Below are 14,768 nucleotides of genomic sequence, written 5' to 3'. Positions count from 1 at the left end.
GGTGAGGGTAAGCTTTGGGTCTAGAAACAGGGTGATTGTTGAGTGTGTCTTATGGGATTTTCATGATTTGCAGTTTGGGTTGGCTAATTGCTCATTTTAGCAATGTGGAAGTGACCAAAAGCCGAGCTAGCTAGGAGTCGAACCTAGAATATTCTGATCCGTAGTCAGATGCGTTATCCATTGCGCCACTAGCCCCATGCGTTTGTATTCACGTGGCCCGCAGAGCGCAAAGATCCTCTTTTGCTTTTTCAGCCAATGAAAGGCAAAGGTCCATTTGCCAAAGAAAAAAGACAGTCAGCCCACCTTAAGTGAAAGCTCTTCCTTCGAGCCGGAATTGAACCAGCGACCTAAGGATACCTGTCCCGCTTCATCTACAGTCCTCCGCTCTACCATCTGAGCTATCGAAGGGAATGGAGCAGTAGTTTTCCAGGCCTCTTTATGGATATACCATGTCCCACAGACTCCTTGAAAGGGACCCATTGTGACTCAGGCCTTCTGCTAACAGGGGATGCTAGTGCGACACTGAACCATCAAAGGCAAGATTTGGTGAAATGTCTTGTCTTGAGCAAGCATCTGTGACTTGGTGTACCTTGATAACATCACTCCCTATATGCAGTTTAGCTAATTTGGTTCTTAGTTCTTGCTAGTCATTGATGTTTTTCCCCTATCCCAAGGTTCTGCTAAAGAGAGGTGTAAGCCTCTGTCTCCTTCATCCAATGCAGCTTGCTGAGGAATTCTGTGTCCATACAAACATTTTTCAATGATCTTTTTGCAAAGAATTGGCATGTTTCATAATGATTGCTGAACATTGACAGGCACGTTAAGAACTACTCATTTAAGGATCATCAAACACCTTTAGTGATTCTTAGCAACCAATTCCTGGTGGAGTAACTGGAGCTTATTGGGGGGGGGGGGCTTGGAGGATGACCAGAGCACCATTTTACTTGTGCAATGGCACAACAAACAAATAGCTTAACTGAAATCATACTGACAGCTTCAGTCAAGTCATCGCCCGACGTGGGGCTCGAACCCACGACCCTGAGATTAAGAGTCTCATGCTCTACCGACTGAGCTAGCCAGGCATGAAAGTCTTTCACAGCCCTTGAAGAAAAAAAAAACAAGGTACTAATCCAATGAGATGTGAACGACACATCTATTGCGTTTACAGCTGAGTACGTTCAACCTTCTGGTGAAATTGTTTTGGCGCATGCAACAAGATAGCGAAGATTATCAGATAACAGCTCACTTGTGCAAATATGATGTCTGAAAGATTGTGCAAAATGGTGGCCATAAAAGCCGAAAAAGGCACTCGAATGTGACGGAAGATGAGATCTTTTCTGTGAAAGACAAGGTGAGGGTAAGCTTTGGGTCTAGAAACAGGGTGATTGTTGAGTGTGTCTTATGGGATTTTCATGATTTGCAGTGTGGGTTGGCTAATTGCTCATTTTAGCAATGTGGAAGTGACCAAAATCCGAGCTAGCTAGGAGTCGAACCTAGAATCTTCTGATCCGTAGTCAGATGCGTTATCCATTGCGCCACTAGCCCCATGCGTTTGTATTCACGTGGCCCGCAGAGCGCAAAGATCCTCTTTTGCTTTTTCAGCCAATGAAAGGCAAAGGTCCATTTGCCAAAGAAAAAAGACAGTCAGCCCACCTTAAGTGAAAGCTCTTCCTTCGAGCCGGAATTGAACCAGCGACCTAAGGATACCTGTCCCGCTTCATCTACAGTCCTCCGCTCTACCATCTGAGCTATCGAAGGGAATGGAGCAGTAGTTTTCCAGGCCTCTTTATGGATATACCATGTCCCACAGACTCCTTGAAAGGGACCCATTGTGACTCAGGCCTTCTGCTAACAGGGGATGCTAGTGCGACACTGAACCATCAAAGGCAAGATTTGGTGAAATGTCTTGTCTTGAGCAAGCATCTGTGACTTGGTGTACCTTGATAACATCACTCCCTATATGCAGTTTAGCTAATTTGGTTCTTAGTTCTTGCTAGTCATTGATGTTTTTCCCCTATCCCAAGGTTCTGCTAAAGAGAGGTGTAAGCCTCTGTCTCCTTCATGCAATGCAGCTTGCTGAGGAATTCTGTGTCCATACAAACATTTTTCAATGACCTTTTTGCAAAGAATCGGCATGTTTCATAATGATTGCTGAACATTGACAGGCACGTTAAGAACTACTCATTTAAGGATCATCAAACACCTTTAGTGATTCTTAGCAACCAATTCCTGGTGGAGTAACTGAAGCTTATTGGGGGGGGGGGGCTTGGAGGATGACCAGAGCACCATTTTACTTGTGCAATGGCACAACAAACAAATAGCTTAACTGAAATCATACTGACAGCTTTAGTCAAGTCATCGCCCGACGTGGGGCTCGAACCCACGACCCTGAGATTAAGAGTCTCATGCTCTACCGACTGAGCTAGCCAGGCATGAAAGTCTTTCAGAGCCCTTGAAGAAAAAAAAAACAAGGTACTAATCCAATGAGATGTGAACGACACATCTATTGCGTTTACAGCTGAGAACATTCAAGCTTCTGGTGAAATTGTTTTGGCGCATGCAACAAGATAGCGAAGATTATCAGATAACAGCTCACTTGTGGAAATATGATGTCTGAAAGATTGTGCAAAATGGTGGCCATAAAAGCCGAAAGAGGCACTCGAATGTGACGGAAGATGAGATGTTTTCTGTGAAAGACAAGGTGAGGGTAAGCTTTGGGTCTAGAAACAGGGTGATTGTTGACTGTGTCTTATGGGATTTTCATGATTTGCAGTGTGGGTTGGCTAATTGCTCATTTTAGCAATGTGGAAGTGACCAAAAGCCGAGCTAGCTAGGAGTTGAGCCTAGAATCTTCTGATCCGTAGTCAGATGCGTTATCCATTGCGCCACTAGCCCCATGCGTTTGTATTCACGTGGCCCGCAGAGCGCAAAGATCCTCTTTTGCTTTTTCAGCCAATGAAAGGCAAAGGTCCATTTGCCAAAGAAAAAAGACAGTCAGCCCACCTTAAGTGAAAGCTCTTCCTTCGAGCCGGAATTGAACCAGCGACCTAAGGATACCTGTCCCGCTTCATCTACAGTCCTCCGCTCTACCATCTGAGCTATCGAAGGGAATGGAGCAGTAGTTTTCCAGGCCTCTTTATGGATATACCATGTCCCACAGACTCCTTGAAAGGGACCCATTGTGACTCAGGCCTTCTGCTAACAGGGGATGCTAGTGCGACACTGAACCATCAAAGGCAAGATTTGGTGAAATGTCTTGTCTTGAGCAAGCATCTGTGACTTGGTGTACCTTGATAACATCACTCCCTATATGCAGTTTAGCTAATTTGGTTCTTAGTTCTTGCTAGTCATTGATGTTTTTCCCCTATCCCAAGGTTCTGCTAAAGAGAGGTGTAAGCCTCTGTCTCCTTCATGCAATGCAGCTTGCTGAGGAATTCTGTGTCCATACAAACATTTTTCAATGATCTTTTTGCAAAGAATCGGCATGTTTCATAATGATTGCTGAACATTGACAGGCACGTTAAGAACTACTCATTTAAGGATCATCAAACACCTTTAGTGATTCTTAGCAACCAATTCCTGGTGGAGTAACTGAAGCTTATTGGGGGGGGGGGCTTGGAGGATGACCAGAGCACCATTTTACTTGTGCAATGGCACAACAAACAAATGGCTTAACTGAAATCATACTGACAGCTTCAGTCAAGTCATCGGCCGACGTGGGGCTCGAACCCACGACCCTGAGATTAAGAGTCTCATGCTCTACCGACTGAGCTAGCCAGGCATGAAAGTCTTTCACAGCCCTTGAAGAAAAAAAAACAAGGTACTAATCCAATGAGATGTGAACGACACATCTATTGCGTTTACAGCTGAGTTCGTTCAACCTTCTGGTGAAATTGTTTTGGCGCATGCAACAAGATAGCGAAGATTATCAGATAACAGCTCACTTGTGCAAATATGATGTCTGAAAGATTGTGCAAAATGGTGGCCATAAAAGCCGAAAGAGGCACTCGAATGTGACGGAAGATGAGATCTTTTCTGTGAAAGACAAGGTGAGGGTAAGCTTTGGGTCTAGAAACAGGGTGATTGTTGAGTGTGTCTTATGGGATTTTCATGATTTGCAGTGTGGGTTGGCTAATTGCTCATTTTAGCAATGTGGAAGTGACCAAAAGCCGAGCTAGCTAGGAGTCGAACCTAGAATCTTCTGATCCGTAGTCAGATGCGTTATCCATTGCGCCACTAGCCCCATGCGTTTGTATTCACGTGGCCCGCAGAGCGCAAAGATCCTCTTTTGCTTTTTCAGCCAATGAAAGGCAAAGGTCCATTTGCCAAAGAAAAAAGACAGTCAGCCCACCTTAAGTGAAAGCTCTTCCTTCGAGCCGGAATTGAACCAGCGACCTAAGGATACCTGTCCCGCTTCATCTACAGTCCTCTGCTCTACCATCTGAGCTATCGAAGGGAATGGAGCAGTAGTTTTCCAGGCCTCTTTATGGATATACCATGTCCCACAGACTCCTTGAAAGGGACCCATTGTGACTCAGGCCTTCTGCTAACAGGGGATGCTAGTGCGACACTGAACCATCAAAGGCAAGATTTGGTGAAATGTCTTGTCTTGAGCAAGCATCTGTGACTTGGTGTACCTTGATAACATCACTCCCTATATGCAGTTTAGCTAATTTGGTTCTTAGTTCTTGCTAGTCATTGATGTTTTTCCCCTATCCCAAGGTTCTGCTAAAGAGAGGTGTAAGCCTCTGTCTCCTTCATGCAATGCAGCTTGCCGAGGAATTCTGTGTCCATACAAACATTTTTCAATGATCTTTTTGCAAAGAATCGGCATGTTTCATAATGATTGCTGAACATTGACAGGCACGTTAAGAACTACTCATTTAAGGATCATCAAACACCTTTAGTGATTCTTAGCAACCATTTCCTGGTGGATTAACTGAAGCTTATTGGGGGGGGGCTTGGAGGATGACCAGAGCACCATTTTACTTGTGCAATGGCACAACAAACAAATAGCTTAACTGAAATCATACTGACAGCTTCAGTCAAGTCATCGCCCGACGTGGGGCTCGAACCCACGACCCTGAGATTAAGAGTCTCATGCTCTACCGACTGAGCTAGCCAGGCATGAAAGTCTTTCAGAGCCCTTGAAGAAAAAAAAAACAAGGTACTAATCCAATGAGATGTGAACGACACATCTATTGCGTTTACAGCTGAGAACATTCAACCTTCTGGTGAAATTGTTTTGGCGCATGCAACAAGATAGCGAAGATTATCAGATAACAGCTCACTTGTGCAAATATGATGTCTGAAAGATTGTGCAAAATGGTGGCCATAAAAGCCGAAAGAGGCACTCGAATGTGACGGAAGATGAGATGTTTTCTGTGAAAGACAAGGTGAGGGTAAGCTTTGGGTCTAGAAACAGGGTGATTGTTGAGTGTGTCTTATGGGATTTTCATGATTTGCAGTGTGGGTTGGCTAATTGCTCATTTTAGCAATGTGGAAGTGACCAAAAGCCGAGCTAGCTAGGAGTCGAACCTAGAATCTTCTGATCCGTAGTCAGATGCGTTATCCATTGCGCCACTAGCCCCACGCGTTTGTATTCACGTGGCCCGCAGAGCGCAAAGATCCTCTTTTGCTTTTTCAGCCAATGAAAGGCAAAGGTCCATTTGCCAAAGAAAAAAGACAGTCAGCCCACCTTAAGTGAAAGCTCTTCCTTCGAGCCGGAATTGAACCAGCGACCTAAGGATACCTGTCCCGCTTCATCTACAGTCCTCCGCTCTACCATCTGAGCTATCGAAGGGAATGGAGCAGTAGTTTTCCAGGCCTCTTTATGGATATACCATGTCCCACAGACTCCTTGAAAGGGACCCATTGTGACTCAGGCCTTCTGCTAACAGGGGATGCTAGTGCGACACTGAACCATCAAAGGCAAGATTTGGTGAAATGTCTTGTCTTGAGCAAGCATCTGTGACTTGGTGTACCTTGATAACATCACTCCCTATATGCAGTTTAGCTAATTTGGTTCTTAGTTCTTGCTAGTCATTGATGTTTTTCCCCTATCCCAAGGTTCTGCTAAAGAGAGGTGTAAGCCTCTGTCTCCTTCATCCAATGCAGCTTGCTGAGGAATTCTGTGTCCATACAAACATTTTTCAATGATCTTTTTGCAAAGAATTGGCATGTTTCATAATGATTGCTGAACATTGACAGGCATGTTAAGAACTACTCATTTAAGGATCATCAAACACCTTTAGTGATTCTTAGCAACCAATTCCTGGTGGAGTAACTGAAGCTTATTGGGGGGGGGGGCTTGGAAGATGACCAGAGCACCATTTTACTTGTGCTTTTGCAATGGCACAACAAACAAATAGCTTAACTGAAATCATACTGACAGCTTCAGTCAAGTCATCGCCCGACGTGGGGCTCGAACCCACGACCCTGAGATTAAGAGTCTCATGCTCTACCGACTGAGCTAGCCAGGCATGAAAGTCTTTCAGAGACCTTGAAGAAAAAAAAACAAGGTACTAATCCAATGAGATGTGAACAACACATCTATTGCGTTTACAGCTGAGAACATTCAACCTTCTGGTGAAATTGTTTTGGCGCATGCAACAAGATAGCAAAGATTATCAGATAACAGCTCACTTGTGCAAATATGATGTCTGAAAGATTGTGCAAAATGGTGGCCATAAAAGCCGAAAGAGGCACTCGAATGTGACGGAAGATGAGATCTTTTCTGTGAAAGACAAGGTGAGGGTAAGCTTTGGGTCTAGAAACAGGGTGATTGTTGAGTGTGTCTTATGGGATTTTCATGATTTGCAGTGTGGGTTGGCTAATTGCTCATTTTAGCAATGTGGAAGTGACCAAAAGCCGAGCTAGCTAGGAGTCGAACCTAGAATCTTCTGATCCGTAGTCAGATGCGTTATCCATTGCGCCACTAGCCCCACGTGTTTGTATTCACGTGGCCCGCAGAGCGCAAAGATCCTCTTTTGCTTTTTCAGCCAATGAAAGGCAAAGGTCCATTTGCCAAAGAAAAAAGACAGTCAGCCCACCTTAAGTGAAAGCTCTTCCTTCGAGCCGGATTTGAACCAGCGACCTAAGGATACCTGTCCCGCTTCATCTACAGTCCTCCGCTCTACCATCTGAGCTATCGAAGGGAATGGAGCAGTAGTTTTCCAGGCCTCTTTATGGATATACCATGTCCCACAGACTCCTTGAAAGGGACCCATTGTGACTCAGGCCTTCTGCTAACAGGGGATGCTAGTGCGACACTGAACCATCAAAGGCAAGATTTGGTGAAATGTCTTGTCTTGAGCAAGCATCTGTGACTTGGTGTACCTTGATAACATCACTCCCTATATGCAGTTTAGCTAATTTGGTTCTTAGTTCTTGCTAGTCATTGATGTTTTTCCCCTATCCCAAGGTTCTGCTAAAGAGAGGTGTATGCCTCTGTCTCCTTCATCCAATGCAGCTTGCTGAGGAATTCTGTGTCCATACAAACATTTTTCAATGATCTTTTTGCAAAGAATCGGCATGTTTCATAATGATTGCTGAACATTGACAGGCACGTTAAGAACTACTCATTTAAGGATCATCAAACACCTTTAGTGATTCTTAGCAACCAATTCCTGGTGGAGTAACTGAAGCTTATTGGGGGGGGGGGGGGGGGGGGGGCTTGGAGGATGACCAGAGCACCATTTTACTTGTGCAATGGCACAACAAACAAATAGCTTAACTGAAATCATACTGACAGCTTCAGTCAAGTCATCGCCCGACGTGGGGCTCGAACCCACGACCCTGAGATTAAGAGTCTCATGCTCTACCGACTGAGCTAGCCAGGCATGAAAGTCTTTCAGAGCCCTTGAAGAAAAAAAAAACAAGGTACTAATCCAATGAGATGTGAACGACACATCTATTGCGTTTACAGCTGAGTACGTTCAACCTTCTGGTGAAATTGTTTTGGCGCCTGCAACAAGATAGCGAAGATTATCAGATAACAGCTCACTTGTGCAAATATGATGTCTGAAAGATTGTGCAAAATGGTGGCCATAAAAGCCGAAAGAGGCACTGGAATGTGACGGAAGATGAGATGTTTTCTGTGAAAGACAAGGTGAGGGTAAGCTTTGGGTCTAGAAACAGGGTGATTGTTGAGTGTGTCTTATGGGATTTTCATGATTTGCAGTGTGGGTTGGCTAATTGCTCATTTTAGCAATGTGGAAGTGACCAAAAGCCGAGCTAGCTAGGAGTTGAACCTAGAATCTTCTGATCCGTAGTCAGATGCGTTATCCATTGCGCCACTAGCCCCATGCGTTTGTATTCACGTGGCCCGCAGAGCGCAAAGATCCTCTTTTGCTTTTTCAGCCAATGAAAGGCAAAGGTCCATTTGCCAAAGAAAAAAGACAGTCAGCCCACCTTAAGTGAAAGCTCTTCCTTCGAGCCGGAATTGAACCAGCGACCTAAGGATACCTGTCCCGCTTCATCTACAGTCCTCCGCTCTACCATCTGAGCTATCGAAGGGAATGGAGCAGTAGTTTTCCAGGCCTCTTTATGGATATACCATGTCCCACAGACTCCTTGAAAGGGACCCATTGTGACTCAGGCCTTCTGCTAACAGGGGATGCTAGTGCGACACTGAACCATCAAAGGCAAGATTTGGTGAAATGTCTTGTCTTGAGCAAGCATCTGTGACTTGGTGTACCTTGATAACATCACTCCCTATATGCAGTTTAGCTAATTTGGTTCTTAGTTCTTGCTAGTCATTGATGTTTTTCCCCTATCCCAAGGTTCTGCTAAAGAGAGGTGTAAGCCTCTGTCTCCTTCATCCAATGCAGCTTGCTGAGGAATTCTGTGTCCATACAAACATTTTTCAATGATCTTTTTGCAAAGAATTGGCATGTTTCATAATGATTGCTGAACATTGACAGGCATGTTAAGAACTACTCATTTAAGGATCATCAAACACCTTTAGTGATTCTTAGCAACCAATTCCTGGTGGAGTAACTGAAGCTTATTGGGGGGGGGGGGGCTTGGAGGATGACCAGAGCACCATTTTACTTGTGCAATGGCACAACAAACAAATAGCTTAACTGAAATCATACTGACAGCTTCAGTCAAGTCATCGCCCGACGTGGGGCTCGAACCCACGACCCTGAGATTAAGAGTCTCATGCTCTACCGACTGAGCTAGCCAGGCATGAAAGTCTTTCAGAGCCCTTGAAGAAAAAAAAACAAGGTACTAATCCAATGAGATGTGAACAACACATCTATTGCGTTTACAGCTGAGTACGTTCAACCTTCTGGTGAAATTGTTTTGGCGCCTGCAACAAGATAGCGAAGATTATCAGATAACAGCTCACTTGTGCAAATATGATGTCTGAAAGATTGTGCAAAATGGTGGCCATAAAAGCCGAAAGAGGCACTCGAATGTGACGGAAGATGAGATCTTTTCTGTGAAAGACAAGGTGAGGGTAAGCTTTGGGTCTAGAAACAGGGTGATTGTTGAGTGTGTCTTATGGGATTTTCATGATTTGCAGTGTGGGTTGGCTAATTGCTCATTTTAGCAATGTGGAAGTGACCAAAAGCCGAGCTAGCTAGGAGTCGAACCTAGAATCTTCTGATCCGTAGTCAGATGCGTTATCCATTGCGCCACTAGCCCCATGCGTTTGTATTCACGTGGCCCGCAGAGCGCAAAGATCCTCTTTTGCTTTTTCAGCCAATGAAAGGCAAAGGTCCATTTGCCAAAGAAAAAAGACAGTCAGCCCACCTTAAGTGAAAGCTCTTCCTTCGAGCCGGAATTGAACCAGCGACCTAAGGATACCTGTCCCGCTTCATCTACAGTCCTCCGCTCTACCATCTGAGCTATCGAAGGGAATGGAGCAGTAGTTTTCCAGGCCTCTTTATGGATATACCATGTCCCACAGACTCCTTGAAAGGGACCCATTGTGACTCAGGCCTTCTGCTAACAGGGGATGCTAGTGCGACACTGAACCATCAAAGGCAAGATTTGGTGAAATGTCTTGTCTTGAGCAAGCATCTGTGACTTGGTGTACCTTGATAACATCACTCCCTATATGCAGTTTAGCTAATTTGGTTCTTAGTTCTTGCTAGTCATTGATGTTTTTCCCCTATCCCAAGGTTCTGCTAAAGAGAGGTGTAAGCCTCTGTCTCCTTCATCCAATGCAGCTTGCTGAGGAATTCTGTGTCCATACAAACATTTTTCAATGATCTTTTTGCAAAGAATTGGCATGTTTCATAATGATTGCTGAACATTGACAGGCACGTTAAGAACTACTCATTTAAGGATCATCAAACACCTTTAGTTATTCTTAGCAACCAATTCCTGGTGGAGTAACTGAAGCTTATTGTTGGGGAGGGGGGGGCTTGGAAGATGACCAGAGCACCATTTTACTTGTGCAATGGCACAACAAACAAATAGCTTAACTGAAATCATACTGACAGCTTCAGTCAAGTCATCGCCCGACGTGGGGCTCGAACCCACGACCCTGAGATTAAGAGTCTCATGCTCTACCGACTGAGCTAGCCAGGCATGAAAGTCTTTCAGAGCCCTTGAAGAAAAAAAAACAAGGTACTAATCCAATGAGATGTGAACGACATCTATTGCGTTTACAGCTGAGTACGTTCAACCTTCTGGTGAAATTGTTTTGGCGCATGCAACAAGATAGCGAAGATTATCAGATAACAGCTCACTTGTGCAAATATGATGTCTGAAAGATTGTGCAAAATGGTGGCCATAAAAGCCGAAAGAAGCACTCGAATGTGACGGAAGATGAGATCTTTTCTGTGATAGACAAGGTGAGGGTAAGCTTTGGGTCTAGAAACAGGGTGATTGTTGAGTGTGTCTTATGGGATTTTCACGATTTGCAGTGTGGGTTGGCTAATTGCTCATTTTAGCAATGTGGAAGTGACCAAAAGCCGAGCTAGCTAGGAGTCGAACCTAGAATCTTCTGATCCGTAGTCAGATGCGTTATCCATTGCGCCACTAGCCCCATGCGTTTGTATTCACGTGGCCCGCAGAGCGCAAAGATCCTCTTTTGCTTTTTCAGCCAATGAAAGGCAAAGGTCCATTTGCCAAAGAAAAAAGACAGTCAGCCCACCTTAAGTGAAAGCTCTTCCTTCGAGCCGGAATTGAACCAGCGACCTAAGGATACCTGTCCCGCTTCATCTACAGTCCTCTGCTCTACCATCTGAGCTATCGAAGGGAATGGAGCAGTAGTTTTCCAGGCCTCTTTATGGATATACCATGTCCCACAGACTCCTTGAAAGGGACCCATTGTGACTCAGGCCTTCTGCTAACAGGGGATGCTAGTGCGACACTGAACCATCAAAGGCAAGATTTGGTGAAATGTCTTGTCTTGAGCAAGCATCTGTGACTTGGTGTACCTTGATAACATCACTCCCTATATGCAGTTTAGCTAATTTGGTTCTTAGTTCTTGCTAGTCATTGATGTTTTTCCCCTATCCCAAGGTTCTGCTAAAGAGAGGTGTAAGCCTCTGTCTCCTTCATGCAATGCAGCTTGCTGAGGAATTCTGTGTCCATACAAACATTTTTCAATGATCTTTTTGCAAAGAATCGGCATGTTTCATAATGATTGCTGAACATTGACAGGCACGTTAAGAACTACTCATTTAAGGATCATCAAACACCTTTAGTGATTCTTAGCAACCATTTCCTGGTGGATTAACTGAAGCTTATTGGGGGGGGGGCTTGGAGGATGACCAGAGCACCATTTTACTTGTGCAATGGCACAACAAACAAATAGCTTAACTGAAATCATACTGACAGCTTCAGTCAAGTCATCGCCCGACGTGGGGCTCGAACCCACGACCCTGAGATTAAGAGTCTCATGCTCTACCGACTGAGCTAGCCAGGCATGAAAGTCTTTCAGAGCCCTTGAAGAAAAAAAAAACAAGGTACTAATCCAATGAGATGTGAACGACACATCTATTGCGTTTACAGCTGAGAACATTCAACCTTCTGGTGAAATTGTTTTGGCGCATGCAACAAGATAGCGAAGATTATCAGATAACAGCTCACTTGTGCAAATATGATGTCTGAAAGATTGTGCAAAATGGTGGCCATAAAAGCCGAAAGAGGCACTCGAATGTGACGGAAGATGAGATCTTTTCTGTGAAAGACAAGGTGAGGGTAAGCTTTGGGTCTAGAAACAGGGTGATTGTTGAGTGTGTCTTATGGGATTTTCATGATTTGCAGTGTGGGTTGGCTAATTGCTCATTTTAGCAATGTGGAAGTGACCAAAAGCCGAGCTAGCTAGGAGTCGAACCTAGAATCTTCTGATCCGTAGTCAGATGCGTTATCCATTGCGCCACTAGCCCCATGCGTTTGTATTCACGTGGCCCGCAGAGCGCAAAGATCCTCTTTTGCTTTTTCAGCCAATGAAAGGCAAAGGTCCATTTGCCAAAGAAAAAAGACAGTCAGCCCACCTTAAGTGAAAGCTCTTCCTTCGAGCCGGAATTGAACCAGCGACCTAAGGATACCTGTCCCGCTTCATCTACAGTCCTCCGCTCTACCATCTGAGCTATCGAAGGGAATGGAGCAGTAGTCTTCCAGGCCTCTTTATGGATATACCATGTCCCACAGACTCCTTGAAAGGGACCCATTGTGACTCAGGCCTTCTGCTAACAGGGGATGCTAGTGCGACACTGAACCATCAAAGGCAAGATTTGGTGAAATGTCTTGTCTTGAGCAAGCATCTGTGACTTGGTGTACCTTGATAACATCACTCCCTATATGCAGTTTAGCTAATTTGGTTCTTAGTTCTTGCTAGTCATTGATGTTTTTCCCCTATCCCAAGGTTCTGCTAAAGAGAGGTGTAAGCCTCTGTCTCCTTCATGCAATGCAGCTTGCTGAGGAATTCTGTGTCCATACAAACATTTTTCAATGATCTTTTTGCAAAGAATCGGCATGTTTCATAATGATTGCTGAACATTGACAGGCACGTTAAGAACTACTCATTTAAGGATCATCAAACACCTTTAGTGATTCTTAGCAACCAATTCCTGGTGGAGTAACTGAAGCTTATTGGGGGGGGGGGGGGGGGGGGGGCTTGGAGGATGACCAGAGCACCATTTTACTTGTGCAATGGCACAACAAACAAATAGCTTAACTGAAATCATACTGACAGCTTGAGTCAAGTCATCGGCCGACGTGGGGCTCGAACCCACGACCCTGAGATTAAGAGTCTCATGCTCTACCGACTGAGCTAGCCAGGCATGAAAGTCTTTCAGAGCCCTTGAAGAAAAAAAACAAGGTACTAATCCAATGAGATGTGAACAACACATCTATTGCGTTTACAGCTGAGTACGTTCAACCTTCTGGTGAAATTGTTTTGGCGCCTGCAACAAGATAGCGAAGATTATCAGATAACAGCTCACTTGTGCAAATATGATGTCTGAAAGATTGTGCAAAATGGTGGCCATAAAAGCCGAAAGAGGCACTCGAATGTGACGGAAGATGAGATCTTTTCTGTGAAAGACAAGGTGAGGGTAAGCTTTGGGTCTAGAAACAGGGTGATTGTTGAGTGTGTCTTATGGGATTTTCATGATTTGCAGTGTGGGTTGGCTAATTGCTCATTTTAGCAATGTGGAAGTGACCAAAAGCCGAGCTAGCTAGGAGTCGAACCTAGAATCTTCTGATCCGTAGTCAGATGCGTTATCCATTGCGCCACTAGCCCCATGCGTTTGTATTCACGTGGCCCGCAGAGCGCAAAGATCCTCTTTTGCTTTTCAGCCAATGAAAGGCAAAGGTCCATTTGCCAAAGAAAAAAGACAGTCAGCCCACCTTAAGTGAAAGCTCTTCCTTCGAGCCGGAATTGAACCAGCGACCTAAGGATACCTGTCCCGCTTCATCTACAGTCCTCCGCTCTACCATCTGAGCTATCGAAGGGAATGGAGCAGTAGTTTTCCAGGCCTCTTTATGGATATACCATGTCCCACAGACTCCTTGAAAGGGACCCATTGTGACTCAGGCCTTCTGCTAACAGGGGATGCTAGTGCGACACTGAACCATCAAAGGCAAGATTTGGTGAAATGTCTTGTCTTGAGCAAGCATCTGTGACTTGGTGTACCTTGATAACATCACTCCCTATATGCAGTTTAGCTAATTTGGTTCTTAGTTCTTGCTAGTCATTGATGTTTTTCCCCTATCCCAAGGTTCTGCTAAAGAGAGGTGTAAGCCTCTGTCTCCTTCATCCAATGCAGCTTGCTGAGGAATTCTGTGTCCATACAAACATTTTTCAATGATCTTTTTGCAAAGAATTGGCATGTTTCATAATGATTGCTGAACATTGACAGGCACGTTAAGAACTACTCATTTAAGGATCATCAAACACCTTTAGTTATTCTTAGCAACCAATTCCTGGTGGAGTAACTGAAGCTTATTGTTGGGGAGGGGGGGGCTTGGAAGATGACCAGAGCACCATTTTACTTGTGCAATGGCACAACAAACAAATAGCTTAACTGAAATCATACTGACAGCTTCAGTCAAGTCATCGCCCGACGTGGGGCTCGAACCCACGACCCTGAGATTAAGAGTCTCATGCTCTACCGACTGAGCTAGCCAGGCATGAAAGTCTTTCAGAGCCCTTGAAGAAAAAAAAACAAGGTACTAATCCAATGAGATGTGAACGACACATCTATTGCGTTTACAGCTGAGTACGTTCAACCTTCTGGTGAAATTGTTTTGGCGCATGCAACAAGATAGCGAAGATTATCAGATAACAGCTCACTTGT

The 14,768-nt window shown here is 44.7% G+C and overlaps 33 non-coding genes across 33 annotated transcripts; all 33 read right to left on the bottom strand.

Moving 5' to 3' along the window:
• Positions 1 to 122: 122 nt before the first annotated feature.
• Positions 123 to 195, bottom strand: trnar-acg (transfer RNA arginine (anticodon ACG)). The gene has a single exon. It is a non-coding gene; the product is annotated as a tRNA-Arg (tRNA).
• Positions 196 to 319: 124 nt separating this feature from the next.
• On the bottom strand, positions 320 to 408 carry trnay-gua (transfer RNA tyrosine (anticodon GUA)). The gene is given in 2 exon segments: positions 320 to 355; positions 372 to 408. It is a non-coding gene; the product is annotated as a tRNA-Tyr (tRNA).
• A 601-nt stretch (positions 409 to 1,009) lies between these two features.
• On the bottom strand, positions 1,010 to 1,082 carry trnak-cuu (transfer RNA lysine (anticodon CUU)). The gene has a single exon. It is a non-coding gene; the product is annotated as a tRNA-Lys (tRNA).
• A 390-nt stretch (positions 1,083 to 1,472) lies between these two features.
• trnar-acg (transfer RNA arginine (anticodon ACG)) lies at positions 1,473 to 1,545 on the bottom strand. The gene has a single exon. It is a non-coding gene; the product is annotated as a tRNA-Arg (tRNA).
• A 124-nt stretch (positions 1,546 to 1,669) lies between these two features.
• On the bottom strand, positions 1,670 to 1,758 carry trnay-gua (transfer RNA tyrosine (anticodon GUA)). The gene is given in 2 exon segments: positions 1,670 to 1,705; positions 1,722 to 1,758. It is a non-coding gene; the product is annotated as a tRNA-Tyr (tRNA).
• Positions 1,759 to 2,359: 601 nt separating this feature from the next.
• trnak-cuu (transfer RNA lysine (anticodon CUU)) lies at positions 2,360 to 2,432 on the bottom strand. The gene has a single exon. It is a non-coding gene; the product is annotated as a tRNA-Lys (tRNA).
• Positions 2,433 to 2,822: 390 nt separating this feature from the next.
• Positions 2,823 to 2,895, bottom strand: trnar-acg (transfer RNA arginine (anticodon ACG)). The gene has a single exon. It is a non-coding gene; the product is annotated as a tRNA-Arg (tRNA).
• Positions 2,896 to 3,019: 124 nt separating this feature from the next.
• On the bottom strand, positions 3,020 to 3,108 carry trnay-gua (transfer RNA tyrosine (anticodon GUA)). Its single transcript is given in 2 exon segments — positions 3,020 to 3,055; positions 3,072 to 3,108. It is a non-coding gene; the product is annotated as a tRNA-Tyr (tRNA).
• Positions 3,109 to 3,708: 600 nt separating this feature from the next.
• On the bottom strand, positions 3,709 to 3,781 carry trnak-cuu (transfer RNA lysine (anticodon CUU)). Its single transcript has one exon. It is a non-coding gene; the product is annotated as a tRNA-Lys (tRNA).
• Positions 3,782 to 4,170: 389 nt separating this feature from the next.
• trnar-acg (transfer RNA arginine (anticodon ACG)) lies at positions 4,171 to 4,243 on the bottom strand. The gene has a single exon. It is a non-coding gene; the product is annotated as a tRNA-Arg (tRNA).
• Positions 4,244 to 4,367: 124 nt separating this feature from the next.
• trnay-gua (transfer RNA tyrosine (anticodon GUA)) lies at positions 4,368 to 4,456 on the bottom strand. The gene is given in 2 exon segments: positions 4,368 to 4,403; positions 4,420 to 4,456. It is a non-coding gene; the product is annotated as a tRNA-Tyr (tRNA).
• Positions 4,457 to 5,054: 598 nt separating this feature from the next.
• On the bottom strand, positions 5,055 to 5,127 carry trnak-cuu (transfer RNA lysine (anticodon CUU)). Its single transcript has one exon. It is a non-coding gene; the product is annotated as a tRNA-Lys (tRNA).
• Positions 5,128 to 5,517: 390 nt separating this feature from the next.
• trnar-acg (transfer RNA arginine (anticodon ACG)) lies at positions 5,518 to 5,590 on the bottom strand. The gene has a single exon. It is a non-coding gene; the product is annotated as a tRNA-Arg (tRNA).
• Positions 5,591 to 5,714: 124 nt separating this feature from the next.
• Positions 5,715 to 5,803, bottom strand: trnay-gua (transfer RNA tyrosine (anticodon GUA)). Its single transcript is given in 2 exon segments — positions 5,715 to 5,750; positions 5,767 to 5,803. It is a non-coding gene; the product is annotated as a tRNA-Tyr (tRNA).
• Positions 5,804 to 6,409: 606 nt separating this feature from the next.
• Positions 6,410 to 6,482, bottom strand: trnak-cuu (transfer RNA lysine (anticodon CUU)). The gene has a single exon. It is a non-coding gene; the product is annotated as a tRNA-Lys (tRNA).
• Positions 6,483 to 6,871: 389 nt separating this feature from the next.
• On the bottom strand, positions 6,872 to 6,944 carry trnar-acg (transfer RNA arginine (anticodon ACG)). Its single transcript has one exon. It is a non-coding gene; the product is annotated as a tRNA-Arg (tRNA).
• Positions 6,945 to 7,068: 124 nt separating this feature from the next.
• trnay-gua (transfer RNA tyrosine (anticodon GUA)) lies at positions 7,069 to 7,157 on the bottom strand. Its single transcript is given in 2 exon segments — positions 7,069 to 7,104; positions 7,121 to 7,157. It is a non-coding gene; the product is annotated as a tRNA-Tyr (tRNA).
• Positions 7,158 to 7,768: 611 nt separating this feature from the next.
• On the bottom strand, positions 7,769 to 7,841 carry trnak-cuu (transfer RNA lysine (anticodon CUU)). Its single transcript has one exon. It is a non-coding gene; the product is annotated as a tRNA-Lys (tRNA).
• A 390-nt stretch (positions 7,842 to 8,231) lies between these two features.
• trnar-acg (transfer RNA arginine (anticodon ACG)) lies at positions 8,232 to 8,304 on the bottom strand. Its single transcript has one exon. It is a non-coding gene; the product is annotated as a tRNA-Arg (tRNA).
• A 124-nt stretch (positions 8,305 to 8,428) lies between these two features.
• trnay-gua (transfer RNA tyrosine (anticodon GUA)) lies at positions 8,429 to 8,517 on the bottom strand. Its single transcript is given in 2 exon segments — positions 8,429 to 8,464; positions 8,481 to 8,517. It is a non-coding gene; the product is annotated as a tRNA-Tyr (tRNA).
• Positions 8,518 to 9,119: 602 nt separating this feature from the next.
• On the bottom strand, positions 9,120 to 9,192 carry trnak-cuu (transfer RNA lysine (anticodon CUU)). The gene has a single exon. It is a non-coding gene; the product is annotated as a tRNA-Lys (tRNA).
• A 389-nt stretch (positions 9,193 to 9,581) lies between these two features.
• trnar-acg (transfer RNA arginine (anticodon ACG)) lies at positions 9,582 to 9,654 on the bottom strand. The gene has a single exon. It is a non-coding gene; the product is annotated as a tRNA-Arg (tRNA).
• Positions 9,655 to 9,778: 124 nt separating this feature from the next.
• On the bottom strand, positions 9,779 to 9,867 carry trnay-gua (transfer RNA tyrosine (anticodon GUA)). Its single transcript is given in 2 exon segments — positions 9,779 to 9,814; positions 9,831 to 9,867. It is a non-coding gene; the product is annotated as a tRNA-Tyr (tRNA).
• A 605-nt stretch (positions 9,868 to 10,472) lies between these two features.
• On the bottom strand, positions 10,473 to 10,545 carry trnak-cuu (transfer RNA lysine (anticodon CUU)). The gene has a single exon. It is a non-coding gene; the product is annotated as a tRNA-Lys (tRNA).
• A 387-nt stretch (positions 10,546 to 10,932) lies between these two features.
• Positions 10,933 to 11,005, bottom strand: trnar-acg (transfer RNA arginine (anticodon ACG)). Its single transcript has one exon. It is a non-coding gene; the product is annotated as a tRNA-Arg (tRNA).
• Positions 11,006 to 11,129: 124 nt separating this feature from the next.
• On the bottom strand, positions 11,130 to 11,218 carry trnay-gua (transfer RNA tyrosine (anticodon GUA)). The gene is given in 2 exon segments: positions 11,130 to 11,165; positions 11,182 to 11,218. It is a non-coding gene; the product is annotated as a tRNA-Tyr (tRNA).
• A 599-nt stretch (positions 11,219 to 11,817) lies between these two features.
• trnak-cuu (transfer RNA lysine (anticodon CUU)) lies at positions 11,818 to 11,890 on the bottom strand. The gene has a single exon. It is a non-coding gene; the product is annotated as a tRNA-Lys (tRNA).
• Positions 11,891 to 12,280: 390 nt separating this feature from the next.
• trnar-acg (transfer RNA arginine (anticodon ACG)) lies at positions 12,281 to 12,353 on the bottom strand. The gene has a single exon. It is a non-coding gene; the product is annotated as a tRNA-Arg (tRNA).
• A 124-nt stretch (positions 12,354 to 12,477) lies between these two features.
• Positions 12,478 to 12,566, bottom strand: trnay-gua (transfer RNA tyrosine (anticodon GUA)). Its single transcript is given in 2 exon segments — positions 12,478 to 12,513; positions 12,530 to 12,566. It is a non-coding gene; the product is annotated as a tRNA-Tyr (tRNA).
• A 611-nt stretch (positions 12,567 to 13,177) lies between these two features.
• Positions 13,178 to 13,250, bottom strand: trnak-cuu (transfer RNA lysine (anticodon CUU)). The gene has a single exon. It is a non-coding gene; the product is annotated as a tRNA-Lys (tRNA).
• Positions 13,251 to 13,638: 388 nt separating this feature from the next.
• Positions 13,639 to 13,711, bottom strand: trnar-acg (transfer RNA arginine (anticodon ACG)). The gene has a single exon. It is a non-coding gene; the product is annotated as a tRNA-Arg (tRNA).
• Positions 13,712 to 13,834: 123 nt separating this feature from the next.
• Positions 13,835 to 13,923, bottom strand: trnay-gua (transfer RNA tyrosine (anticodon GUA)). Its single transcript is given in 2 exon segments — positions 13,835 to 13,870; positions 13,887 to 13,923. It is a non-coding gene; the product is annotated as a tRNA-Tyr (tRNA).
• A 605-nt stretch (positions 13,924 to 14,528) lies between these two features.
• Positions 14,529 to 14,601, bottom strand: trnak-cuu (transfer RNA lysine (anticodon CUU)). Its single transcript has one exon. It is a non-coding gene; the product is annotated as a tRNA-Lys (tRNA).
• Between the last annotated feature and the right edge of the window lie 167 nt (positions 14,602 to 14,768).

Source organism: Oryzias latipes, chromosome 6 (assembly GCF_053564925.1).
Source record: "Oryzias latipes strain Hd-rR chromosome 6, Olatipes_Hd-rR_3.1".
Classification (NCBI taxonomy): Eukaryota; Metazoa; Chordata; class Actinopteri; order Beloniformes; family Adrianichthyidae; genus Oryzias; species Oryzias latipes.
Note: the sequence above shows the minus strand (reverse complement) of the source record. Positions and strands in the feature narration are given on the sequence as shown.